At 37.6% G+C, this 15,405-nt stretch overlaps 1 pseudogene across 1 annotated transcript in view; it reads left to right on the top strand.

Moving 5' to 3' along the window:
- Positions 1-15,405, top strand: part of LOC149795088 (papilin-like) — a 98,309-nt pseudogene that overhangs the window by 18,583 nt on the left and 64,321 nt on the right. Inside the window, exons 3-4 of the transcript XR_016422040.1 lie at positions 11,821-11,920; positions 13,435-13,627. The product of XR_016422040.1 is annotated as a papilin-like (transcript). The remainder of the gene's footprint in view (positions 1-11,820; positions 11,921-13,434; positions 13,628-15,405) is intronic.

The raw sequence follows: 15,405 nt of genomic DNA, 5'->3' as shown, positions 1-15,405 counted from the left end.
CAACGATCTTAAAAAACTAGACGATGCCTTAGCTAAATTTAGTAAAAAAATTGACGAGGATATAAAAACATCCGGCGATACTTCCTCCGCCGCACACGAGCTAGCAAAGAAAAAAACTGATCAAGCATCGCACGACGATCTTAGCGAAAAGGTAGGAAAAATCAACAAAGACATCACTAACATTTTCGCCGATATTACCGAAATAAAAACCGTAATGAGTCAGAAAAACGATAAAACATTGCACCATTACATTGACGAGAAAACAAGAAAACTCAACGAGGATATTATCAAAATCAACGATGATATTAACGCGATACGTGAATTGGCGCGTCAAAAGGTCGATGTATCGTTGTACGACGGAGAAATTCGAGATTTAAGTGCGAAACTTCTCGACGCAACCACAAAAATTAGCGATATTAACACAAAAATATCATCAGTGAATCTTGAAAAATTAAATCGTATTTCAATACCATCGGAGGTAGAAACAAAAAATCTTCCCTGCCATGTACCATTTGTGTTAAAAACACACAAAGGTACATGGACACCCGAGAATAACACATTTAGCTTTACCGCGCCAATTACTGGAGTATATCGAATATTTTTTCTCTCCGTGATAAGATTCAAGATAATAACCTTGGGTTACACCCACGACGAATTTTTTAATATTTTGATGATTGCAAATATCGAGGAAACATCTACGCTAGAACCACCAGATAGAACCACAACGGGACCAACCAGTTATGTTGTAATTATCGAATATTTATCCAGTACACGCCACACAATTGGTTAGATAAATAACTAATAAATGACCGCGTCGGATTATCGATATAATCAGGCGCGTTCATGGCAGGATTCGCTTAAAAAGCTCCTCGACGAATATCAAACAAAAATAAAAAAATACCAGCGTAGATTAGTTACCATCGATGTTGCTGTATACGCGGTAAGCGCAGTAATCGCCGGTGCAGGTATAATCTTATCCGCGGTAACAACAATCGCGCCAATCGTTGCAACGATAGTAATATCATCAACAACGACAATCGCTGGTGTTCTTAATATTATCGCAAAAAAAATATCCTCATGCACAAATGAAAAATTGTCCCTGTACACGAGTAAACTATCCCAGGTCAACGAGGCGTATTCGAAATTATCATCGCTGCTTTCTGAGAGTCTCAACGACGGCGTTATATCTGATCTCGAATTTTCCATGATGGTAAATATCTACTCTGAGATTGAACAAATAAATATCAATAATGTCCGAACTAACTCAGATCGTGACAAACACAACACCGCCGATAACAACGCTGATATCGGCAAGCTCAACCAGGCCAGAATTTAGTATCGATTTCCCAATACCAATTAGCATCAAAGAAATTGCGCTGTCACAGTTACGCGTCTATAACAGCTGGCCCAATATTAGATCAAAATCATTCGGTAGATTATCATCGAACAATTCGCTTGTTTTTGCCAATAAAAACCGTCCCGATGGAACTCCCGATTAGATCGTCGTTGGCATACCAACAGGCAGTTACGAAATTGAGCAAATTAACAAGGAACTTACTGGTAGAATATCGAATATAACCGGCGATGCTACACCAGGAATAAAAATATCCGCGCACGAACCAACACTGTCGTCGATGATCGAAGTAAAATCACCATATATCGTCGATATTTATCAGTCGTCGATTAGGACAGTGCTAGGTTGGCCCGAAATCGCACCTCCGGTAAAACCAGAAAAATCTGATTTTATTATTCCAGGTTGGCACGAAGAAGCTCCTCCAGAGCAACCGGAACCAAAAAAATCTGATTTTATTACCGATGAAGGATGGTACGGAACTATCAGACACAAGCCTCTAATCAGCAGTGCCATCAATCTCATGAACAGCTACAAATTTGACTTAACGATGCTTGCTTTTACTTTCAGGGACAAAAGAATTCTCTCGTGGTTGCCTCTTCCCAAAATTCCCCCCGGTGTGGAAATCTTCGACGCTACCAATATTAACAGGATAATAGCCCCTATAGACGGTATCTTGATAAGAAGAACCATCGACGAATTTAATCAAGAACATAAATTACAATTAAATTTACTGCGGGAATCCTTTCATGAATGTATCTTAAATAAATCAGGTTCATGCAGCGAAATTATCGAACGCGTGAAGATTTTAAATCAACTCGCAAATGATATTGAATATTATCACGACATGTTCATTGGGGCGATAATTGATGATATATCAATTGCCGATTACGTTCTTCCTATTAGCAGCTTTAAGTTGATCAAAAATTCAGGAGAAAAACAAAAATTCATGACAGTATTCGGATTAACCGAGGAAACGCTACCAAATTTCAAATTTCCTGATTATAACGTTGATGAAATGAGAAAATCCGTCACTGATACCATCGATGATTTATTTCCGAAATTACATGCCGCGTGGACTAAAAAAATACAATCAGAATCGATTCTCAGACACAATAATGATCCTGCCGGACAAGGGCGGCATATCTCGCCGGGTATCGTTAATATAACGGAAGTTATCGCAATTTATCTTCACGCGGACGTTGTTGAAGGTAGCTACAACGTGGATTCGTCTGTGTCAGAGCAGGCACAACAGGGATTTATCTTGTATTCGTTTTCACCTAGCGCCTCTCCGGGTTTTTTGATAATAAAAGAACCAGTAAATCCGTTTTACCTGCGATGTCACAATCGATTATTATCGAAGATAAATTTCAAACTGACGGATCAGAATGGAAATTTGCTTGATATACGCGGGGAGACATTGAGTATCAACTTGCTGGTGAGATCGTGAAAAATCGAAGATTTTCAAAATAATCTAAGACTTAAAAATCTGCCCGCCAGAGAAAAATGACCAAAAAAATAAATAAAAATCAGGGAAATTTTCAAAATTAGTAAAATTTATTAATTTTGATGGGGTAAATACCCGTCAAATTGTGCAATTTATACAATTTCGTAAATCTGTTGAGGTAAATACCCGTCAAATTGTGCAATTTATATAATTTCGTAAATCTGCTGAGGTAAATGGTAATCAGAAACAAGAAAATTGCACAATTTCAGTAAATAAAATAATTCAGTAAATAATAAAAAAAAAAATAATAAAAATCAGGGAAATTAAGAAATTTGTGTAATTTTATGTTTTTGATGGGGTAAATACCCGTCAAATTAAGAAATTTATATAATTTAGTAAATCTGCTGGGGTAAATACCCGTCAAATTGTGCAATTCATATAATTTCGTAAATTTGTTGGGGTAAATACCCGTCAAAATTAAGAAAATTGCACAATTTCGGTAAAATAATTAAAAAAAAATAATAAAAATTAGAATCGAAGATTCTTAAAATTTTGTTTTTTTTTGTGATAGAATCTTCAGAATCTTCGATTCTAATTTTGAGAATCTTCGGCGCTAATTTTACTTTCATCGACCAGCTTTTTTAGCTGCCTGACGCGCGAGTTGGTAATTTTTCTCGACTCATATTCGTCTGATAAACTCGACCTTACTTTTTCTACCAGTGTCGATAATTTAACGAAATCCTCGATTTGATCATCACTGACGGTCGCAAGCGATTGATACATCGCGATCTGGATTTTCTTTATGAACTTGTATTCGGATGGCAGCGTGTACCTGTATTCGAGTTTTCCTTAGACGATCGTCTCAAATTCGGACCGGATTTTACCTGCGTCCAAATCCGGAGATAAATTTATATTTTTATTTTTCAAATTCTCGATGGCCTCGATGATATTGTTTACGTTTTCCTCGTTCATTTATATTATATTTTGTAATATTTAATTTCAAAAATCTTCGATTTTATTTTCCAAGTCTGAAATTATCGGAATATAATAAAACTCAATCCATGTGCCAAATTTATAAGAAAACGTCGCATTGATTTTTTTTTCTGCTACAAGTCGCACCGAGGCTGAATTAATAGCAAAGTACCTTGCGGCGGCGGTCATCGACGTAAATACAATTTCCTCATTTGTCTCTCGATTTATCGATTTGACTGCCTTTGAAATTTTTGGAGATCTACCAACGTTACTACTGTGAAGTAAATTTTCACTCTGTGTCACCGCTCGGAGATTGGATATCTTGTTATTGAGTTTATTTCCGTAATATGGTCGATAACAAGGCCATCCTTAATGGGTCCGTTGAAACATTCGAATACAAACTTATGGTTGTAATAACATTTTGTTCTTTCTTCTTTTTTGCTGATGGTAAAAGTAAGATAACCCGTATTACCAATATTACCGACATGATACTTCGTTCTGGTATTTCTAACGATACCATCCGATGATGCCTCGTATTTGGTAATTGTTGGGTGAGATTTGAACTTGTATGTCATTGTTGATTCGGGAATCGCTGATTTTTGATTCATATAGGAATATCTATTTGTCTAAATCGTTATTTGCTTTGAATCGATTAATATAATCTTCTTCACATGTTATGACCGAGGAAGATCTTTTTTCGTAATATCGCCGCAATTCTCGATAATTCTTTCCTCCACAAGCCAAACACAATCGAGTTTTTTCCTCGCGTGCCAACTTGACAAACTAAACATCGCTGTGGTCCTTTACTGCCACGCCGAATCGCATGTATGTGAGCGCCGCAATAATCGCCTCTACAAGATTTGTCACAGAATTTTGTTGAACCGATTAGTATCCATTTGCAATACATTATAATTTAAACATTTGTCTAAAATATAATCAATGGACGCATTTGATCTTGATGAGGCAGAATATATTATTCCTGAGGTTGATCGAGCGAAGAAAGAATTTTTCGATGATGGAGCGGTTCACACTTGGTCGACCTGGAAAACAAATTCCATCGATGCTACGATGAATCTGGAGCGAGCTAAGAAAATAATCGAGCATATAAAAACCGAACACAAAGAAGAGCGATTTATCTTCGGGATAAAATTTATCGCACAAATGCCTGACGATACTTGGATTATTCGCGATAAACGAGATCCTGTGCGTGGCGGTAAGAAAAATGGTATTCTCGATAAAAATTCCAAGCCTGGATTGTTATTGGGAATCGATGGCCCTTATTATGCTAGATCTTACCCAGCCAGCGCTGATGTTTATGGAATTTATCGGCTAAATAACAACCCGGATGTGAAAAATCTACCTACGATGAAAGAATCACCGATGATAAATTGCGTGGCTGAGCGTGTTATCGAGCACATGAAAAACGCTCGGCGTGGATCTGGTTTGACTCAATTAAGGTTGGATAAAATTAATGGGTGGGCGAGGACCGTCGCTGATGGTGCATCTGTGGACGACGTAGCTGCGTTGAGTAAAAATCTTAAATTTCCTATCACGGTGAAAACATTATCAGGGGAAATATTATACTCGTCGCCGTATAGATCCCGAGGAGCACCAATCGAGATTATCGACCATAATTCTCACGCGTGGTCGCAATCGGTAATGATATTTCCGCGGGATCGTATGGTTAAATTTTATCCTGTAGATGTTGAGAATTTCGCGGAGAATAATTCCGATGATATGTTCAGATTTATCAAAAAATTAAGCGCATCTGATCCAATATCGATATGGTTATTCTCGAGCGAGGAAAGATATGATCAATTTATCCTACCATGTGGCGATATTTACAGGGACGAAATATTACACGAGTCGATGAGAAAACTCGCGGTGAAATATTCGTCGAATCCCGATCAGTTACTAACGAATTGCTTTACAATTCCGTCTGTTGCTGCTCACGCCGCTAGAGAAAAAAACTCGTGGAAGCCTACAAGGAACGAATATCTTACTGATATTCAACGTAGCTGTATCGAATACGGCCATGGCGGACTGTGGAATACCAGGTACGATTTCGAGGATATGATTTCCGTTGACATGAGCGCGTGTTATCCCGGAAGTTTCCTTGGATATGGCGATTGTGCAGATTATTTTGCTAAATTCGGCCATCCTACCAGCGAGATGACAAGAGTAGCAATTAACGGACCGTTGCCTGATTTTGTCATGACCGGATTCGCTTGTGTTACGTCGTTCGAATTTGCTGAAAATTTACATAAAATTTGTTATATTTGGTTCGGTAAACATTTCTCCCAACGTCGTTGGGTCCCTACGGTGTTGTTGAGATATATGCTAGATTCATCGATGTTAGTGTCGTTGACGGTAAGTGAGGCGATTATATCTTACAGGAAACAGACCAATGTGTGGTTGCCGACGGATTGTGATAACGCGAAAGATATAGGAAGAAAGATAATCGGCAAATTTACTCAGGGTGGATCCGTTGATCACAAGCATCGACACGCTAGATTATTCATCAATGACGCCGAGATGGATTTTATAATCGCCGATACGGTATCACGAGGAATATTTTGTAACAGAGAGAATATTATCATTGATGGAGCAAAGTTAGGTACCGTGATTAGCTACCTTGACGGAGAATCAGCGCAATATACGCATCTACGATCATCGATGCTCGCCTATGTTAGTATAAATTTGCTATCGATGATAAACAAATTTTCTGATATCGCAGTAAGAGTCGCGACGGATTCATTTTATATTGATAAAAAATACCAAGATAGGTTGGAAAATTTAATCACCGATGGTAGTTTGTGGGGAACTTGGAGGATAAAAAACGAAGATATTCTAGATTATTGTGAAGACGCTGACGTTGAAGATTGCGATGAATTCCACCGAGGTAGGTTTGGAGAATCTTCGATAGAATCTTCGATTCTGGAATCTTCGACAGCCGCATCTGCGTTCGATCCAATTTCGCGCAGTAAATTTGCTTACCTAAATGGACCTGGCGGTAGCGGTAAAACAACGCGAGTAATAAATTTATTTGCGAACTCCGATATGATCGTGTTGACTCCGACACATAGATTAGCGCGAGAAATAAGGCAGCGTGGCGTTAATTCTTGCACGTATCACAGTTATTTCAAATACAGCGGTGGATCATGGGACTCGGTGCGAATGGGCGATAAATATATCAACAAGATCATAATATTTGATGAGATTTGCACGGTAAATTTAGATATATTAAAATCGATATTAGCTTGGTTGGGAGGGAAAAATACCGCTGTGATAATGTGCGACGATCATGGCCAACCTAATCCGATTGATGGCGAATCGCCTCACGAATGGCTCAGAAACTTCGTTGATTATTATGAAGAAATTGACGCTGATTATAGATCGACGGATATTTTGTTGACCGAGTTTAAAAAATTAATTCGATTACAGCCGAACAAGATTCAATGTGACGTCATGAGAAAAATAATCGATGAAACTCCGATGAGCAATTTTCTAAATTTGTGGCGTCCTGATCATCTGATCGTTGCTAGTAGGAAAATTATTCGTGATATTATTCAGGAAATGTTATTCAAGCTGCATTGTGAGAAATTTCCAACGCTGCAGGTACCATTGTGCTATAGGCCCGCTAATACTAGGCGACAAAATATTAATGTTACTTTGCCATACGGAGAGGAAAAAAACTTGGTCCTGAATGATATTATCTTCGTTGATATTAATCTTGTTAATGACGCGCTAAATGCAGAAAAATCGCCATGGAAATTAGGTTACGCAACAACGATACATTCATCGCAAGGATTGACCGTCGATGGTCAAGTTTGGATCGTCGATGATAGAATTTCTTGGTCAAATTTGGTATATTTGGCCGTATCGAGAGTAAGAAAATTATCTCAACTAGGACGAATTCGAATAAACTACATTAGTGACGCTGGCGGTAGTTGAGTATCTTCGGGTACTATTTGTAATTCTTCTTTGGTAAATCCGCGTTGTGGCGCTAACGAATCTAGGATATAAATTGCCGGTCTTCCTGATGATCTTGTTACGGCGGATATTTTGTGAGTTGTAACGCTCCAGGTTGGATCGGTTGCTCTTTTTCTTCCTCCTTCGGCCTCGCCTTCTTTATATAAATACCTGACCGTGACGCTACCTAGTACAGGCTGAATTGTAGAATCTCGCTTTAGTGGTATATTCGATTTTGTGATTGCAATTGCAGGTTTCATCGATATTGTTCGAGTTATTTCATTATTTAGCGCGTTGATTACATGAGGCAATCTTGATGCCCAATCGTGAGATCGATTATCCTGAATAAATTCACGCGCGTATTGATATCCGAATAATCGTTCTGCGAGCGTTTTGTTAAATCTTTCGACGATAGCTTGATTGCGATGAACACCTACGATACCGCGACGGATTTTCACATTATTTTTTTTCATCAATGAGGTAACCGCACCGAGATATTCTCGACCTGGATCAACCTGAAGAAGATTCGGCCATGTTAACGGGGATCGTGAATAAATTTCGCTAAATGCCTTAGCAATTTCCGTTGCTCTTTTTTTTCTATAATGGCTCTGCTTCCTTGTACCTGCTAGCGATATCGACAATGGTCAAAACGTATTTATATGTAACGCCGTCAACGGTATCGTGAGGAAGAAACATAAGATCCGCTTGATGGACCTCATTGGGAACACTGACGGTGAAACTCGCGTATGGTATTTTTTTAGGCGGAGGAAGATATATTTGCCAAATTGCCTGTTTTGATAACCACGATTCAGCGACGGATAGTTTTACCGATGCGGCTTTGGCGAGTTTGGCGATCGCTGATTTTCCTCGCCAGAATCCTCGCGGAGAATAATATATCTGCTCCATATTATTTACCAGCGCCGAATACTAATTTGCCTTTCATCGCGCCTTTTATCAACCAGGATGCCAATTGTTCTTTGAAATTTTTATTAGGAATCGCGTCTAGTGCGTGAATTAGCTTGATATCAGCGAGATGCCTTTGCTGTAAATCTCCGCTGCGATATGCGAGGTCGTGGTAGTAACAAGCTTCATCGATGGCGTTTACCGGATTTTCACCTTGCTTTGGTTGGTTATTATCGTCAAGTCTGATATCGAGTCTCGTTCCGGGACCGCAATAATTGTACCCTGGTAGATGCTTCTCTCCGGGATATTTTGCCCAGGGTAATCCAGGTAGATTTGTCAAGGAGGCTGCGATATCTCCTCCGGTTCTTCTACTTTTTTTTTTACAAACCTGAACTTGCGTGTCTTGCAAACTTCGCATTCTCCTGCGATCGCATTCCTGTTGTTGCGTGTGACGATTTCGGTTGGATTTATCGTAGCTGTGTGCTTGCGACACTTAACACAATATAGATCCATATATTTTAGTAACATGAATGTAATTGATTTTCCAGCCACGAAACGACGCGAGCAGGTAAAACATCATGCGGCATTACCGAATTCGATTAGAATGATAATCATCGGCCCATCAGGATCGGGTAAAACGCAATTGTTATTGAATTTGATCATGAGATGGCTGAAATGGGACAAATTGTACTTGGTTGCACCATCAGTGGACGATCAGCGTTGTTACCAAGTGTTAAAGGAATTTAGCGACAATACCGACGAAGGCACAATCGAATTCATCACAGATATCAACGAAGCTCCAACCGTGGATAATTTGGACGGTGACATTAATAATCTTGTTGTATTCGATGACGTTATGCTGGACAAGCAGACCAACCCGGCTAGAATATTCTCGCGTGGCAGACACAAGAATACCGATGTTATTTACGTAACACAGAGATACACACAGATTCCGAAGCTGATCAGGGACAATTGCAACATTTTATCGGCATTCAATGGCGTGGACACGCACACGCTGAGAAATATCCATCAGACCTGGTACAACGGTGACATGGATATAAATAAATTTAAAAATCTATTCAGCCACGCTCAGTCAACGCCGCATGGTTTCATCACGATAAATCTTCATGATCCACGAAGTCGGTATCGTATCGGTCTTGATCAAATTTATTCATGAAAATGCAGCCGGACAATGCAACAAAAAATAATAACCAAAATAATTTATCCCGATAATTTATTTCCCTGTCTCGGATGCTATATTTATGACACACTCGGCGTGACCACCTTATGCATCGGGTCTGTAATGTGCGAAAATTAGCTCCCGTAGAAGGCTGTAAAAGTGAAATCCGAGGCTTCTACGGAGAAAGTTCGCGTAGGAACGTTTATTTTGGCTGGAAACTCTGGTCTGTTCAACTTCCCTGCTGCTTACTTACTGACAAATGGATATTAAAAATCATTTTCTTAATAGTTATTCTATATGAATCAATTACTGTTTTCCAAATTTCATGCTTTGCGAAATTCAACAGCATTTTTTAACTGTATAACTTTTTCTTCAGACATGTTCTAAACAAGTCTTGAGAGATTCTCATAAACTAGTTTATCGGATTTTATAGACAATGCAAATGACAAAAAAGGCAAGCTAGTAAACAGGAAATATATCATGTCCGGTTTGTCAGATTATAATCAATCAACATATCCACGATAAAAGTAAATGCTGATTGAATAGGTCCACGATATGCATTATAGTGTTCATAGAAGTCGATTTGTATCGAGTTTGCGTTGGAAATGATCGCGCATAAAGACTATACAATATGACTATTTCGATCGAGTCACTGTTAAATATACTTATGAATGCAAATACGTCATTCGAACATAAATCTGTCATCTGCAGTCTGTAAAATCTGTATATCCCAACAAAGTCATCATAAAAACGTCATGTGAACTTTAACTTCTACATCGTTACCTGCTTGAATAGTATAACGTTAAAGAAAAGTCATTTTTTATGTTCCGGGTTTTCCAGAGGTCATGGTCTATCAACCTTCCAACTGCTATATATCAATCGCCACAATGATTAATTGTTCAGAAGAAAAAGATAAAATTCGGGCTATATTAAAAGAGCGACACATGCTATACATTGGTTACTGAACTTTGTTTCGATACCAGTACGTAAGTAATATGGTTCTTTTTTATTTTCATCGCTTAAATGGATACGAAACTTAAGTATTGGTCTATTTTTCACTTAATTTGTTATTGTGTATTCCGATAAACTGAAATTGCATGATGTTTTTAAGTCACTTAGTCTTAAGCTCGCGAGTCTAGTACCAAGAAAATTTTTGAAAACAAAAACACAAGAAACATATCATTAGTGCCCATTGAATCTGTGGAAATTTGTTAAGATGTTTTCTTTTATTTGGCGGCCTGGAGTGGAAGGAAGTAAATGTTACTACAAGATGTTTAGGAAGGACAAGTATGGTCCATTATATTAATCCGTATTTCCTATAACCACATTTGAATAAGATGGGCAATGTGTTCTGAGTAAAATGTGAGGTGCATCTTTCATATGGCAAACTGTGTTGACAGTTGTGAGAAAACCTAAATGTCCTTAATACAAGGACATCTTAAAATAAACACAAAAAGCAAAGAATATTATAACAATTGAACTGAAATATGGTATTAATCTTTTCCTTATAATAAATTAGCAAGCAACTTTAACAGATTTGATATTTTTCTTTTCTTTTGTTCCACGAATCTTCTGAGATCTGAAATATAATGATAATTGAACACTTTGAAAAAAAAAGAATGAATAATTACCAGAGCATTTGAATTATGGAAGGTTGCAGTGTTGAGGATCATACTGCACGACATATGCTTTCTTTGTACCTATATTGTGTGATATACTCTGTGTTATACCTATATTGCCCGACATTTCTTTGTACATATATTTCTCTACATGCTCTTTCTGTGTACGTGCCTTTCCAGATATACTCTTTACCAAAATATATAGTTTTATATAATCTTTCTGTGCAAGTATATTGCACGACATCCTCTTTTGATATACAACGGAAAGTCATTCGTAGACTTCTTACTTTTGCTTGCGACATATTTAAGCGTAACAAGCTTGCGTATGTTTTCACTTCATGTTTGTATTTGCCTCTACTTACAGATTAGGAAATAGCCTGCCATGAAGTACCAAGCTTTATCCATTCTGTGCTTCCTGATACTCTGCATCGAGCATTCACAAGCTGTTCGTCCTTGGTACCCGCCAAGCATCAAGAGTGAGTATCTGATTTTAACCTTGTAGTTTTCCCTCGGCCTTAAGGTAATACTCATCCCTCGGCCTTAAGGTGGTACTCTTCACTCAGCCTTAGAGTGGTGCTCTTTATTCGGCCTTAATGTGTACTCTTCATTCGGCCTTAAGGTGGTACTCTTCATTCGACCTTAAGGTGGTACTCTTTATTCGGCCTTAAGGTGGACTCTACATTCGGCCTTGAGGTGGTACTCTTTACTCGGCCTTAAGGTGGAAGACAACGAACAAAGCTAACAATGTTAACTAAATACAATATTCACCGTACTTTCTATGACTCTCAAGGCAGTATAGTACTTTCATCTTTAACTGCTCTATTTTTTGTTGAAATAAAACGTTTCATAATATGTGTACTATATTCTTGTGTTAAGTCAATTATTGTTGAGTCGCTACTTGAGAACAGGGCAAATTAATTGTTTCTATATACTTTTTCAAGTAAATCTCTCCGATCGCTGAATTTTGTGCAACAGCAGGGTTGTCTTTTGATGTTCTCATCAAATGTGTCTGTATCGTACAAGAATTAGTCAACTAGAAGTACCTCTTGTTCACGAATGAATATGGTGAAATAGAAATAAAGGTTGCGACCATCTAACCTCCTTACTTCTATTGCGTCGGGAAAACCCTTGTTTTCATTTTGGTCAGCATCACGGGCCAACAACCAAGGTGATCTAAACGTTTGAACAAGAACTAAATTGAAACATGTACCTGGACAAAGCACAAACAAAACACGTCCTGATTTAAAAGTCCAAACTAATTGGAGGCGATCAATCTTGGAAGGATAAGTTAATAAAAAAAGCAAAAAATATAGACTGGGTATTACCGAAGTAAAATTTTAGCAGCCTGTATAAAGCTGAAATCTAATCCGAAAGAATTTTCGGGTTGGGGTGAACGCTGCAAATGAACCATTTTTTCATAGTTTGCTAACTAAATCATCTACATGTAGGCGCTAATAAACTTTATTGTGATTTTCATCGACAGTATTACCTTGAAAGAGATCTCTGAGTCATTGATATAAAACGACTACCTTCAAGTATGAGTGGTATTGCTAGTAAACATTTGAATTTGAAGAGAAGACTTCATGTTATTTGCTATTTTCAGTGAGCCCTAGAATGTCTCAGAGATAGCATGAAATAGTTGTTTCAACTTCCCATCGTATTATCTGATGCAGACCATTCAGATGCGTAGTATACACTTACAAACATTGGTAATTGTGAACTGCATTGAGATGATGTTAATATGCAAGATACCCTTGAAAACATAAAGGTACTACGTTCTGATAGCTTAGTGTGTTTTCGTGTGCAAATCCATTTGTTTCCTTGCTAAGTCGTTGATTGGATTTCATATTATATATTTACCATATGTCTGCCAAAAATTAACCCGTGAGGATCACGAGCTGACTATATTAACAGAGCAACTGCCTAGATACTGTATTACTGAACATATTTGTAAATTCTTGCTGTTGTAATTCTATCTATTTTCCTACAGGATGTTTCAAGCCACCAGTTTCTGGGCCGTGTTATGCTCTTTTCTGGCGTTGGTATTACAACTCCCTTACAGGCAGATGTGAACAGTTCGTGTATGGAGGCTGCGCAGGCAACGACAACAATTTTCAGACTAGTTGGCAATGCTATAATGCATGTGGTTTCGTAGGCGTTTCAGGACGACAGCAGTTAAACTTGTAATTGTCTTTTTAAGGACCTTAATAATTCAACTTGTAATGGACTTTTTCTACCATAGTAGTTAAACATGCAACAGCTTTTTCAGGACCATAAAGGCAAAACCTTGCAATTAACTTTTTCACGACCATAGAAATTAAACTTCTGAAAAACATTTTGCAAAATAAAGTAGCATTAAATGCACCGTCTAACTGTCGTTTTGTTTCCTATTGCAAAGGTTATTGTATATATATATATATATATATATATATATATATATATATATATATATATATATATATATATATATAAAGATTAGAGATTGGAGTCTACTGAAGTATTCGTATTTGATACAAAAGTCCTGGTAACTGCCACTTCTTTATTTTTATATTTCGACTTTAACATCAAACATTGCTTGTATAATCTATAAATTAGTCTATTTGAGTTATTAAATTGATTTTGATCTTAAAATATCCTTCACTGACAATACGAAAGAATGGTTCGTTCGTCTGCAGAGCGATAGTTGTTGAAGCAAAAGGATCCCAATTATAACTTGGAGTCTTCTATCTTAAATTCGCATTTATAAAAAAAAAACGGGGAGGAAAGATTTATGTTACAACTTGATGTTTTCTTTCTTGGTTTCCTCATAATGCATGGATTGATTATCTAATGGGAACATGACGTGACCATGAGTTCATGACGTTATAAATAAATGCGTGTGTGTGTGTGTGGCTGTGTGTGTGTGTGTGTGTGATTTGGCTTTTTAACGTAGCCTTAACAATTTTTTCAGTCAGTGTTTAGTCATGTCTAGCACTGGGGCATCATGCTGCAGACATGTAGCATCATGTTCCACCTAGTCACATCCAGACACTAGGCCGATAAGTCCTAATACTAATCTCTTAAGGTTGACCGCATACCGAGACAGTTGTTAGTACCATTTGTATAAGTTTTTAGTATGACTCGGTCGGGGTTCGAACCCGCGACCTTCCGCATACGAGGACGCTCTAGCCACTAGGCCACTATGGAAATATAAAGAGGATCTCAAATGAGTAACGATTTAATACTGAATATGTGAGATAAGTTAATAATTTTAAAATTTTGCCAGCATTGGCTCGCAAAAGCTGGATATTATTCAACGAATTTCATAAATTCAGTGTTAAACCATAACCCATTTAAGATTATATCTGTCACATAGGTTTTATCGTCATGGAAATATTTTAAAGAGAAGAAGAAATAATTTTTTTTATTCTTGTCGACGCTGCAACTTTCAATTGTTGCGCGTGAAAAGAATAGTCCCAACGCTAGCTGAATATACAATGCACAGTATATAACCATTAAAGTTTAAAATATATATATTTTTACAAATTATAATTCAAAGTGCAACTGACCTTTCAAATCGACAGACATTTAACATAGACGTAATTTTTAACCACTGGATATATGATGGAAGTTCCTGTGTTATGTCACATAGTTCAATCAGATCAGGTTAGACGCGCCATTTCCATCGAGTTCGATGAGAATTTTTACAATGTTTCCACATAGAGTGTGACATTTCCACTACTACTGATGCGGTATTGTATATGGTAGAAAACGTTGCATTCCAGTTGTTGGATATCCATATAAAGGGGATGGGATGAGTAATGCATGCAGAAATTATATCTTGACTGAAAATGTTGAGAACAATAATTGTAGATTTGTTACCAGGATATTTACATCGATTTGGAAGAATGATGTGGTTAGATTACTTTCTGTCAGTTGAGAGCCTGGCATTTGTCGACATTCTTCACGAAACAGAAGTGAG

Source organism: Sinohyriopsis cumingii, chromosome 7 (genome assembly GCF_028554795.1).
Source record: "Sinohyriopsis cumingii isolate HCF-2022 chromosome 7, ASM2855479v2, whole genome shotgun sequence".
Lineage (NCBI taxonomy): Eukaryota > Metazoa > Mollusca > Bivalvia > Unionida > Unionidae > Sinohyriopsis > Sinohyriopsis cumingii.
Note: the sequence above shows the minus strand (reverse complement) of the source record. Positions and strands in the feature narration are given on the sequence as shown.